This window comes from Triticum aestivum, chromosome 5A (genome assembly GCF_018294505.1).
Source record: "Triticum aestivum cultivar Chinese Spring chromosome 5A, IWGSC CS RefSeq v2.1, whole genome shotgun sequence".
Classification (NCBI taxonomy): Eukaryota; Viridiplantae; Streptophyta; class Magnoliopsida; order Poales; family Poaceae; genus Triticum; species Triticum aestivum.
This window is the reverse complement of record NC_057806.1, coordinates 545,387,059-545,398,824: the sequence shown is the minus strand read 5'-3', so window position 1 is coordinate 545,398,824 and position 11,766 is coordinate 545,387,059.

Below are 11,766 nucleotides of genomic sequence, written 5' to 3'. Positions count from 1 at the left end.
GAGGGGTTGTGCCCCACGGCATGCAGCGTGACATCCTTCCGCGGTGGCGAGGTGTTGGCGAAGCCGCTCGTGGTCCTACCTCCGGAGGTTCCTGCGAGTTAGTCACAAAACACAAAGGGCAGTCGCGCTTGCTATCCTGCACATGATCTTTCCACGAGAAGACGAAGGCACTAAGGACCTAGTGAGGTGACGTGCGTGGGGCCGGCCGCGAGCCAGAGCTCGATCTCTTAGGTTTATTAGCACTGCAGGGACGGGCCCGAGCATAGACGCCGTGCCAGCAGCCCCCTCACGGGACGAGCGAGAGGTGGGTTAACAACACGCGGGGATCACAAAAGGCAACTCCATAGATGACGGGTCGATAGGCGTAGTGTTAACAACCATAATAACTCGAGCATGCATAACTAGTCTGGAGTACATGAATCAAAATGACGCAGCTGTGAGGGCGGGCTCTAGCAGCCTGAGGATGATGCAGCCCAAGGGGCGCCCTTGGTTGAACAAACCAAAAAGTCACCTGGCACCATCGTTGTAGAAGCGTTGGGGTAGCTGAAGACGCGGGCTGCAAAGATCGCTCCTCATGAGTCGCTCGGGTCCTGAGGCCCGGAAGGCTCTGGAGGCCTGGAGAGCTCGCGAGGGTGCAGTGCCTCCTCCATCAGGACCACTTGGCGCCTCGCCTCGTGGTCCGCCAAGGCCCCCTACATGAAGCGCTGGTACGAGGCGGCTATGTTCAGCAAGCCAAACGGCATGCGGACGTAGCTGCAGGGGTAGCCTCCGCTCTGGCCAAAACGGGACGGCCAGAAGAGGCCCTGCGAAGCAGCCTTGTTGAGACCTAGGATGTTGACACAGACGCGTAGCCCGCCGCCCATGTCAGGGGCCGCGGCTGCAGCATGTGGTGCGGGGTGACGCTCGCCACGCATGGCTCGTGCCCCTTGAAGCTCCTCGATTGCCTTGGAGATGAACTCCCAAGTGCCTGGCGCCTCGCGCCCAGAGTTGCGCGTCGGAACACGCCTCCACGTGGTACTCGAACGCCTCCCTTGTCACACCGGTCAGGTCATAGGCCCTCCAAATGAGAGCCCCCGAGCCCGTCCTGAGGGGCCGCCGGGCGCGACTTCCTATGCGAGGGGAAAGGCGACCCAGCAAAGGGCATAGGGCTAGGGGCACCACTGGTAGGCGCCACAGCTTCCGGGCGGCCCTTGGGGAGGAGCCGTTTCTTCTTCTTCTTGGGGGCGACATCAGGAGGCAGGTTGGCACCCTCGTCGTTAGAGTTCTCGACCACCGCATCCTGATAGGCACACTCGAGGGAGCACACCGCATCCTTCTCGTCGCAGGCGACCATGATGATACCGCCACTTCCTGGCATCTTGAGGACATTGTAGCCGTGGTGAGTTGCTGCCATGAACTTGGCGAGGGTTGGATACCCGAGGATGGCATTGTATGGTAGGCCGATGTGGGCGACGTCGAAGTCGATGAGCTCAGAGTGGTAGTTGTCACGCTTGCCAAAGGTGACAGGGAGGCGGATCTTCCCTATGGGAATGATGGAGCCATCGGTCACCCCTAAGAATGGCTTGGTAGGTAGAAGCTGGTCATAGGGCACTTGGAGCATCTCAAACGTCTCAACGGAAAGAACGTTGAGCTCTGCGCCACCATGATGAGTGTTTTGGTGACGAGAATGTTGCTGATGGTTGGCATGCAGAGCATCAGGAGCGAGCCAGTGGCGGCTGAGCACTTGAGTTGGTCCATGGAGTCAAATGTGATGGCGTGCTTGGACCACCTGAGGGGATGCGATGCCTCAAGCTTGGGAAGGGCCACGTTCACCTCACGAGCGAACTGCTTGAAGACGCGATGAGAGGTGAGAGCCTGAGCGCCACCCAGGATGCAGACGATCGCATGAGGCTCTTGGAAGCCCCCAACCCCATCATCTTGGCGGTTATCGTCATTTATCCCCGGCGGCGGCAGTGGAGGGAGGCCGGCATTGCCCTGAGGACGGTCCTCACGAGGCTGGTCTTGCCAGGGGTCATCACGAGGTTGGCCCTGCCAGCGGTCCTCATGGGGTTGGTCACGCCAGTCCTAGTGGGGGTAGCGGTTGTCCCAGCGGCCTCCACCACGACCTCCTCCACGACCGTAGTCGCGACCGCTACGCTCGGGACAGCGGCCGAGGCACCCGTCGTGGATTGCCCTGAGCTCCTGGCAGTCATTGGTGTTGTGGCTATGAACATTGTGGAAGACGCAGCACGGGCGGTTGCCCCTGGGAGGCTCATCGTGGTCACGGCCGCGCTTCATCTCGGGCTCCGCGGCCAGCACAGCGGGGCCCTTATGCTTCACTTCCTTTGCCTTGGCCTTCTTGTCTTTAGGATCAACCTCCAAAAGCTCTAGGAGGGAGAGGCGACCTTCCTCTGCCCTCGCGCACCAGGCTGCCATGTTGAACATCTCCAGAGCCGAACACAAGTCCTCATGTATGGAGAGCTCCTCCTTCATCTTGACATCCCGAACGCCATCAGAAAACACTGAAATGATGGCCTTATCCGACACCTTTTGGATCTTGAGGCAAACGTTCGTGAAGCATTGTATGTACTTGTGCAAGGTCTCGCCCGACTGCTACTTTACGCACCGCAGGTCGCCTGCTTCAGGAGCGCGGTCACGAGTGCCCTGGAAGTTAGCAATGAAGCGCTCGCCTGGCTCGTCCCAGGAGGAGATCGACCCCAGCGGGAGGTTTAGGAGCCAAGAACACGCGCCATCCTTGAGGGCCATGGGGAACCACTTCGCCATGACCTTGTCGTTGCCGGTCGCCGTCTCGATGCTCAACTCGTAGAGCTAGCGAAATTCCGTGGGGTCAGGAGTGTTGTCATAGCGTGGAGGCAGATCCGGCTTGAACTTTCCGGGCCAAACGACACGGTGCAGCTCCGAGGTGAAAGCACGCCAGCCTACCGCACTCACAGGGGCATGTCGCATGGGGGAAACTTGATCTTGGCGCCAGCGCGCCACCGCTTTTGGTGGCACGCGGTCTTGACGCGGTGGTGCTGGAAGCGCGCACGCTTCTCCTTAGGGCCGCTACACCACCTGGCAACTTGCTTCATCACGCGCTGGCGCCCTGCACGGCGGGTCGCATTGGTGTGCCTGGGCTCGGGGTCTGCGCCGTGCAGAGGAGGAGGAGGGGGCGCGCTATGAGCCACATCGCCCGCTAGGGACGGCGGGGGACGGGGCGAACGGGGCGGTGCAGGGGCCTCACCAGCGGCGTTGACGAGCTCGGCAATGCGGCCGAGCCAGTTGTCATAGAGGTCGTTAGCCGAACGGTAACATAGAAGCTCACGCGCCATGAGCAGCGCAGCCTGCGCGTTTGCCGGCCCGTGACGAGCATGAGAAAACAAGCCGTGGCAGGAGTGGGTGATGGAGTTACGGTACGGTCGTTGCGCCGCACGGACGGTTGCATTGACGAATCCTACTGTTCGTGAGTCGCAGGGTCAGTGGCAGCGTTAGCCACCAAGGAGGTGGAGCGGCGAGGAGCGCTGTTGCCCACGGGTGCCGTCTGAGTGACATGAGCGGCCCGGCGCTCGGCACAGACACGGCGAGCGTCGACCATACGAGCGACGGAACGGCGACGAAGTGAAAGGTGGAAGAGAGGCTTTGACACGCCCCTACCTCGCGCGCCAAATGTCAGATTTAGGGCTCCACAAACCTAAGAAAGGTTCAAACTCTAGGGCGTGTGCGAAGAACTCAACCTATCCAGCCTACCAGCCCGTCGCCCCATGGCCTAGCTCGATTTGCGTGAGCAAGGAAGGAGATGAACATGACAGTTTACCCAGGTGCGTGCCACCTTGCGGTGTAAGACCCTACTCCTGCTTTGTGGTGGATTGGCCTCACGAGCGGTTGAGGATGAACTAGTACAAGGAATGAACAACCTATAGAGGTCTATGGGTGAGGGAACGAGTCGACCAGGGTCGGATCGGATCAGATCCTTTCTATGGTGGTGGCTAACCTATATTTATAGTGGCCTCGGTCCTCTTCCCCCAAAACGTAGGCGGAAAGGGATCCCACAGTGGCCAATTTGAAGGGGGGCAAGTAGTACATCTTATCCTGACGAAAGGTGGTCTTCGCCTGCCAAGCTTGTGGTCATGACGCAGCAGTGGGCTCGGCGATGACATCCGTCCTGCCATGCTGGCGGTCTTGGTCTCGTTGCACCAGAATGGAAACCTTTGCCAGATTCCTCGGGAACCCACACTTGTCCTTGCCTCCTTAGCACCAAAAAGGAAACCACCTTCTCTGTGCTTGCTGATGCCCGCCTGCCTTGGTCGTCATGGCTTGCATCATGGTAGCCTCATGAGACTGAGTACCCGCATAGAAATCTCCGCTCCTCAGGAGGCCGCTTGGGGAGGCCGCTCCTTTAGGAGGTCTTGGCGTCGTCCGCCTCGCGGGGTTTTTGTCTTGGTGACCTTGTAGATGGGCCGTACCAGGCCGTCGATGGAGCCACGCCGTGAGCCGCGGGCAGATAATTCTAGGTACCCTGGTTCCTAGAACGCTGACACACACACTATCACGTGTAGATCAACCTGTAACTTGTACTCCCTACAAATTAATACAATCAAGCAGGACGTAGCGTATATCTTTTCAAGAGAGCCCAAACCTGGGTAAATCTGTGTGTCATTTGTTACCATCACGCCAATGCTACAAGCTCAGAACCCCCTATCCGAGATTTGCTGGATTTGACTCCATCATTGATGGCCCATACAGATCCCGCTATGTATTTGCCACAATGCGATGGAGGTCAGATCGGTTCCGACGCGATCTACACACCAGAATGGATCTTCATCGCTGATTCGACTGGTCACCTCGGCTAGGTCAAGGACTACGCCTCATGTCGGATCTATCAGAGATCAAGAGATGCCTTTATCAACATCAACTTCAATCTCAACTGAGATCATGGAAAAATTCGTCCATGGAGCTCGAAGTCTCAACGTCAACTTTACCCTCGCGCGATCGTGTAGAATTTTATGGATATCATGTTCGTTTTGGCCATCCTAGCCTACTCGAGCACCGCTTTGACGATTCCTTCGATGGAATTGTGCATAACTGAGTCTAGACTGAGCCCCCAAAATTTCATCGCATTCTGACGGTGGAATGTCTGGCAATCACCGATATACTAAAGCCCTGTCGGATCTGGGCAGAAGTTCGTGCGAGTTTGGGAGAAAGAATCGAGCGGCCAGCTCAGACCTCCTTTGCAAGATCCAACCGTTCATATGCTACCTCTCAAAAGGAAGACGATCCGATGGTAAAAACTCCGGGGGATACAAGAAAGACACCCTAACCGTCAACCTCCAAATCCGATCCTCGCTCCCCTCTGTGTGTAACCACCACTCTGGTGCCCTTAGGCAGAGGGGAGGGGTTTTCTTGTCTCTCATTGTGCATGTAAGAAGTTTTTGGCTAAAGTTTTGCGCCGTCCATATTGGTAAGTTGCCTGAAATTGCAATAGGCGCCAGTCGATTTCATTGGAGAATGAAGGAGGGGATGTGCAATACTGAGGCGAAGACGATGTCGAGACGCGGTGAGGATGTCGACCCCAGGGAGGCCGAGCCAAGACCTCGGCAGAGATGGGCATCATTGGCTAAGGCAGGAAGTGGGTAAACCGTGCAAGGTGTGGCTTTTCGCTCTGACAGTCACTCAGGTTACTTAGCTTCCGCACCGAAGGCGGGGACGTCACGACGAGAGGCAACGAGGAGCGGCATCGCAACCGGAGGAGGCATGGAAGTGTGCCAGAGGCAAGCGATTGGAGGAGGAAGAAGTTTCTGCGATTTGGACGGGGACTAGGGCTAGAGGAAGATGATGAAGAAGAGCCATTGGATTTCGATCCAATGACTGAGAAAGTCAACTTACTCAAAAAATGTGAGACGACCGTCAAATTCTTTGGTGTTGCAGCGACATCGCTCTCATGGTGACGGCGATGTTATTTTTTCCATAAAAGGCCTCCAGTCCTAATCCCATATCGGGGATGCTTTCTTCGGCGTGTCTTGATAAGTACCTGTCGTTGACTTCTTAGGAAATCCCTTTATTTGCGACTGAGTGTCAGTAGGCCAGTGACTCGTGCTACATGAGGCAAACCGAACACCACGCACACTTTTCCTAGCCCAAAGTTTTCCCATCGAGATCCAGGTGCCCAGGCCATGGGGGGCGGTCGCCGCCACTACCGGACTCGCGGGCTATGCCTACAGCCACGGGCCGTCGGCATAGGCCCCTAGGCCGTCGGCATAGATCTATGCATACGGCTGCCGTCGGCATAGCCCCATCAGCGTAGATGTCATCAGCGTAGTTTGTCAGACCGTCGGCATAGTATAGCCATCGGCATAGGGGCCTATGCCGACGGCCTGCCGTCAGCCGTCGGCATAGTATAGCCGTCGGCAGTGTTTTTCGTCTGACGGCAACGGACGGCGCCGTCAAAAGCGCTGACGAATCACGCAATGCCATGTCGCAGGGCTATGCCTACAGCAAAGCCATAGGCATAGATGAATCTATGCCGACGGCTTTGCCGTCGGCATATCTCTGCCACGTGGCAGCTCCTGGGTTCTCCTGGCAGCAGGGCTATGCCTACGGCAAAGCCGTCGGCATAGATTTTGATATATGCCTACGGCTTTGCTGTAGGCATAGATGTGCCACGTGGCAAGCCCTGGTAACTCCTGGGCATATATATGCCGACGGCTTTGCCGTAGGCATAGTTTTTTTCCCTGTTTTCTCTTTTCCAATTCATTTGACAGCATTTCAAAACAGAACAATATGAAATTATGCAGAAATATGACAATTCATCATGTAAACATACTCAAGTTCATCTAAACATACTCAAGTTCACCATCATCATCTAAACATACTCAAGTTCATCACATCATCTAAAGATCATCACCGACGGAAGTTCATGAACATAAAAGTAGTGCAAGACATGAAACATGATAAAAGTAGGAATATGAAAGGCATGGCACGATGGCCACATGCACAGAATCATCAAGCAAGAGCACCTCCACCAAAACCAGCACCTCCACCAAAAGCACCACCTCCGCCAAAACCACCACCACCACCTCCGCCAAAACCGCCATCACGACCACCACCACTCTGCCAGATCGGAGTGACTAGGGTCGACGGAGAAGGAGTTGAGCCACCGGTCCCCTACATGTTTCAGAAAAGATTCTAACGGTAAATATGATATGATAGTGTTTCATGAACGAGAACTAGTTTGCTAGTAGTTAGGCAAATGTACTAACCGGACCATCACTGCCTAGTGCCACCCATTCATCGAACGTGGGCACATGTGGGGGTTCTCCCGCAGGTGGTGGTGGGGGTCCCATTTGTGGTGGATCCGTGCGATTAGTCCAAGACGCCAACATAGCCTGAATGTTAGTTAAACAAGCAAACTAGAAGATCAGAAGGAATGAAAGTGCAAAAATTTAGCTTGGTTTTAAGAGGGCAAAACTAACCGTCATCATCTGACGGTTGTAATCATCGTTTGCCTTCACTTGTTTCAAGTACTCCCGCACCTCGAGATTCCTATGCTCGACAAACTCCTTATATGCCTACATAATTTAGGTTGTTTCTAAGTGAGAATGCTGAAAATAAACTGAGAATGCAAGATAGAAAAAGATAAAGAGGAAGTACTTACAGCATGCTGGCGGGCTAAGGGAGTCTGTGAATGCCCCGTACTCTCTAACAGGCTCTGGTTGGTAGCCCGAAGCTGTGTGTACGAGATCGAAGGAGTGATCAAGCCATCGAAACACGGATACCGGCCATTCTTCTTCCCCTGGATGGCCACCACCGCCGTGTCGTCGATCTGAGACTGGGCTACCTCAGCAACAGGAACATCCGGATGCAACTCCTGATAGTGATGAATGTAAGACCCCAGGTGCTCCTCGGTCTTGCCGTAGTACTGGCTCTCGCCCTCCTTGCGATGACTCCGCTCGCGGGCCAGCTTCCACGACTCCATGTCTGAGAGCGGCCTCTTCAACTTGTCCTCCTACAACGTCAAATAGAAGTCAGCCATACATAAGAACATGACGTAAAGAAGAACAAAACTGCATCATGCACATAGATATACCTTCATGGCCTTGAAGCCCCAGTGGTTCCTGTTTCCTTGGCCGTGTGTCCCGTCGTCTCCACGGTTAGCCCGGGCCTTGATGCTCTTGCAGCAAACTCTGCATCGACGCCGAGACACCTATCCACCAAACTCGCCCATCCATCATGCCTTCCATAGCACCAACGAGGAACAACCTATGCAAATTTTGGAAGCATGACATGTGAGCAAGAAACATATAGTTGACTGCTTGAAACAATGAAAAGTTAGTAATAGTTACCATCATGAACTGCTCCTTTCTCAAGGTAAGTCGTAGCATCTGCGCTTGAGTTTTGGTCATCTTTTGGTGCAGGTAGTAGTGGTAGTACTGCGAGACGGCAACCCAGCGCACCTCGTACTGCAACTGACGAGCTTTCTTCTTCGCAGCCGCAAGCAAGACCACGTCGGCTCTGGCGTTGTGCTCGTCAACAACTCTATAGAGTTGCTGCAATCATGCATAAACCAGAAGCAAACAAGGCATGAGTTGAGTGATTCAATGATAAACTATGAACGAAACTGAAGACAAGTGATTCAGAAGAGAACTTACCCAAAATTTGGTGATCACGGCCTTAGCGGTCGTCACGTACTCCGCGTTGCTGCAAGCCTCGTAGTGGGCCCAGCTCATGGCCAAAACCCGCTGCTGCGGGTCCCTGTCTGGCCGCGGGCAGAATAGGCCAGGCCAAAACTTCTTCAACAGGACAGTGATAAGGCCGTTCGGTTTACGGCCCTTTCCGCGAAGGATCCAGTTTATGCAAAAGAATCAAATGATTGCCATGTGTACAATAAGAAAATGTTGTCATGTGTTGAAAATATGATTGAGAGGCACTTACTCTGTCCCCACAGGTTCAATGAGCCACTTGTGCTCCTCGATAGAAGGTGGTGTAGGTAGTCTGGCATTACCACGCAGCCACCCCTGCGAAGAACCCGGTGGCAAGTCACCCCACAACGCGGGATCAACCTCCCCTCCACCCTCCTCGCCCTCCTCCTCACCCTCCTCCTCGGCCTCCTCCTCCTCACCCTCCTCCTCGGCCTCCTCCTCCTCGCCATCAGGAACATACTCCTTCTCCTCAGACTCAGAAGGTGCCTCTGTATAGGAGGGCATCGAAGAAGACCCTCCTATTTCAGACACGGCCCGGAGTTTTTTGCCCCGGTTGCCTCTCCCCCCACCTCCTCCTCCTCTAGGGGCTCTCCCCCACCGCCTCCTCTAGGGTCTCCTCCCCCGACCCCTCCACCTTCCTGTGAGGTGTCATCCTCGCGTAGTCGGGAGGGAACCTTGTGGGCTCGTCCACTCCGAGTAAGTCCTTTGAATTTACTCAGGAAACTGGCGCCACTGGACTTGCCCATGATTAGCAAACCTGCATCGAGAAGAGGATAAACAATTAGTAAGGATATCAAATAAACAAGCATACAGGAAAACATTAATAACAGAAGAGCACATTGTGCACTTAACATAGTAAAACTACACAAATATCCATTCATCTAACATCTATCTATCTCACATTGTGCACTTAATTTTTTTCCACATTTATACTCTCTTCCATTTCATTCATCTATCAAAAGTGCATGTATATCAAAAGTGCTCATGATGGACCTACCCCCTGTTTTGACTTAAAGATGCCTATAATAATCTCTGAAACTACAATTAAGATGCCTACGTATTAACCAAAGATGCCTACAAACAAAAATGTCAGAAATTCTACAATTGAAAAGATGCCTACAATAATGTCTAAAAGTACAATTAAGATGCCTACGTATCACCCAAAAATGCCTAAAAAAATGTCTGAAAATCTGCAGTTGAAAAGATGCCTGCATATATCCAAAAATGCCTACAATAATGTCTGGAACTACAATAGTTCCTTGGAGATAAACTGAGGCTGCTAGGTATGAAAAGGCCAGCCCTACACTTACACATGCTCATTTACTCTCAGAGAGAAGTGGCTATGCTCAAGTACTGCACTTTGCTAAATCTGCACATCTACTGAATTAAAAAATAGATTAATTGCATGATTTCATCTAAGAAACCTTCGCTAAATCTGTACGACAACAGATATCTGAAGCAAAAAGGTAGGAACAAATCCCAGCAGAGATTATAGAGCAAACTTTTGACTGAACTTAACTGATTTTTTAGCAGCACTAAGAATAGCATGAGGGGATTTGCAGAAAAATAAAGACTTGTACTACCACATATTGTAGAGATATCATTTGTAACTCCCGCTTATAGTAACAGATCAAAAAGCTAGAAGAACACATCATATTGCCTGGAAAAACATATTCTATTGCCTAGAAGATGGCAGCTGCTCTCTTTGTTTTTCTTCAGTTGATATAAAATGTAGGCAAGCACAGCGGACATAATTAAGAAAAATAGAAAAACATGCATCCCACACTTGACCTAATTTCATACACAGCCTGATTTGTACCTGCTGTTGTTGTTTGCCAGCATGAAACACACTCTAAAAACAGCCTATAAATCCACTATTATTGCCTAGTTTTAAATCTTCTATTGCCTAAAAGTAAAAACACTGCATACTATTGCCTACATCCCTGGGATCTGATGGGATGGCGACATGAATTGTTGCCTACCACCCCAAAATCCAAGCAACTATGAGCTGCTGCACTTCCTCCCTCTCAATGACTGTGTGCTGCTGCACCTCTAATCCGTCCCTAATCCAAAATGGTGGGGTGAGGATTTGTGCGTGGGAGACATATCTAAGACCTCTAGCTGTTGATTGTCTGTCGGAATTTGAGTTTTGCTTTGAAAATTTCTCGATTTCAGCAGCCATCGCCCCTCTGTATTTCCAGATATCTGAGAATTTGGCCTAAATGAGTGCGCATTCGACAATATTGCCTGCTAAACACATATTGACTGCACAAAAACAAGATCCTAATTATGTTGCCTACTGAAAAAACAAGTGGTGGGTTCTAGTTATATGATCACAGATATTGCATCATTTTTCTTACTGAAGGAGCATATATATGCTGAACAAAAAGCTACTATGAATGCAGATAGGTTACAGTATTGCCTGCTGAAAACGCAGATATTGACATGCTAAGATAAAAGCTATATGAACACATATATCACACATAATTTGCCTACTGGACACACATATGATGAAAATATAATGCAGTATTTTTGCCTCTTATCTCTCTGTGTGTTGCCTACCAAAACAAAGACTCCTCTGTAAATTGTTGCCTACAACCTGAAACATTTATAGTGTGTATTTCCTAAGCTCATGCATCCATCAAACCCATCGTGAAACTCTAATCCTTTTCTCCCTTGACTAGCAAATCTCAAACCCATGCTCCAGTAGAGATTTTTCCCCGTGGATGCAAAAATTGGTGCGCGCAGACAGCAACTCGATGGCCAAAGCGCTAGAAAACTCACCTCTGTTCGCGCACTTAGCAGAGAGCCTCGTCTCCCGTCGGCCGCCGCCACGCCCAACTCCCTCTTCTCCCTGGTTGCGCGTGCGAGCAACTCACCACACCCACCACCACCCCCCCTACTGGACCCGTGGGCCGATCGAGCTGGCATCCACGCAAGGCGGGCCGGGGTCGAGGAGGGAGGGGCGGGGGCGGCTGGAGCGAGGGAGGGGCGGGGGCGGCTGGAGCGAGGGAGGGGCGGGGGCGGCTGGAGTGAGGGCAGCGCCGGCTGGAGCGAGGGCGGCGCCGGCTAGAGCGAGGGCGGCGAGTGG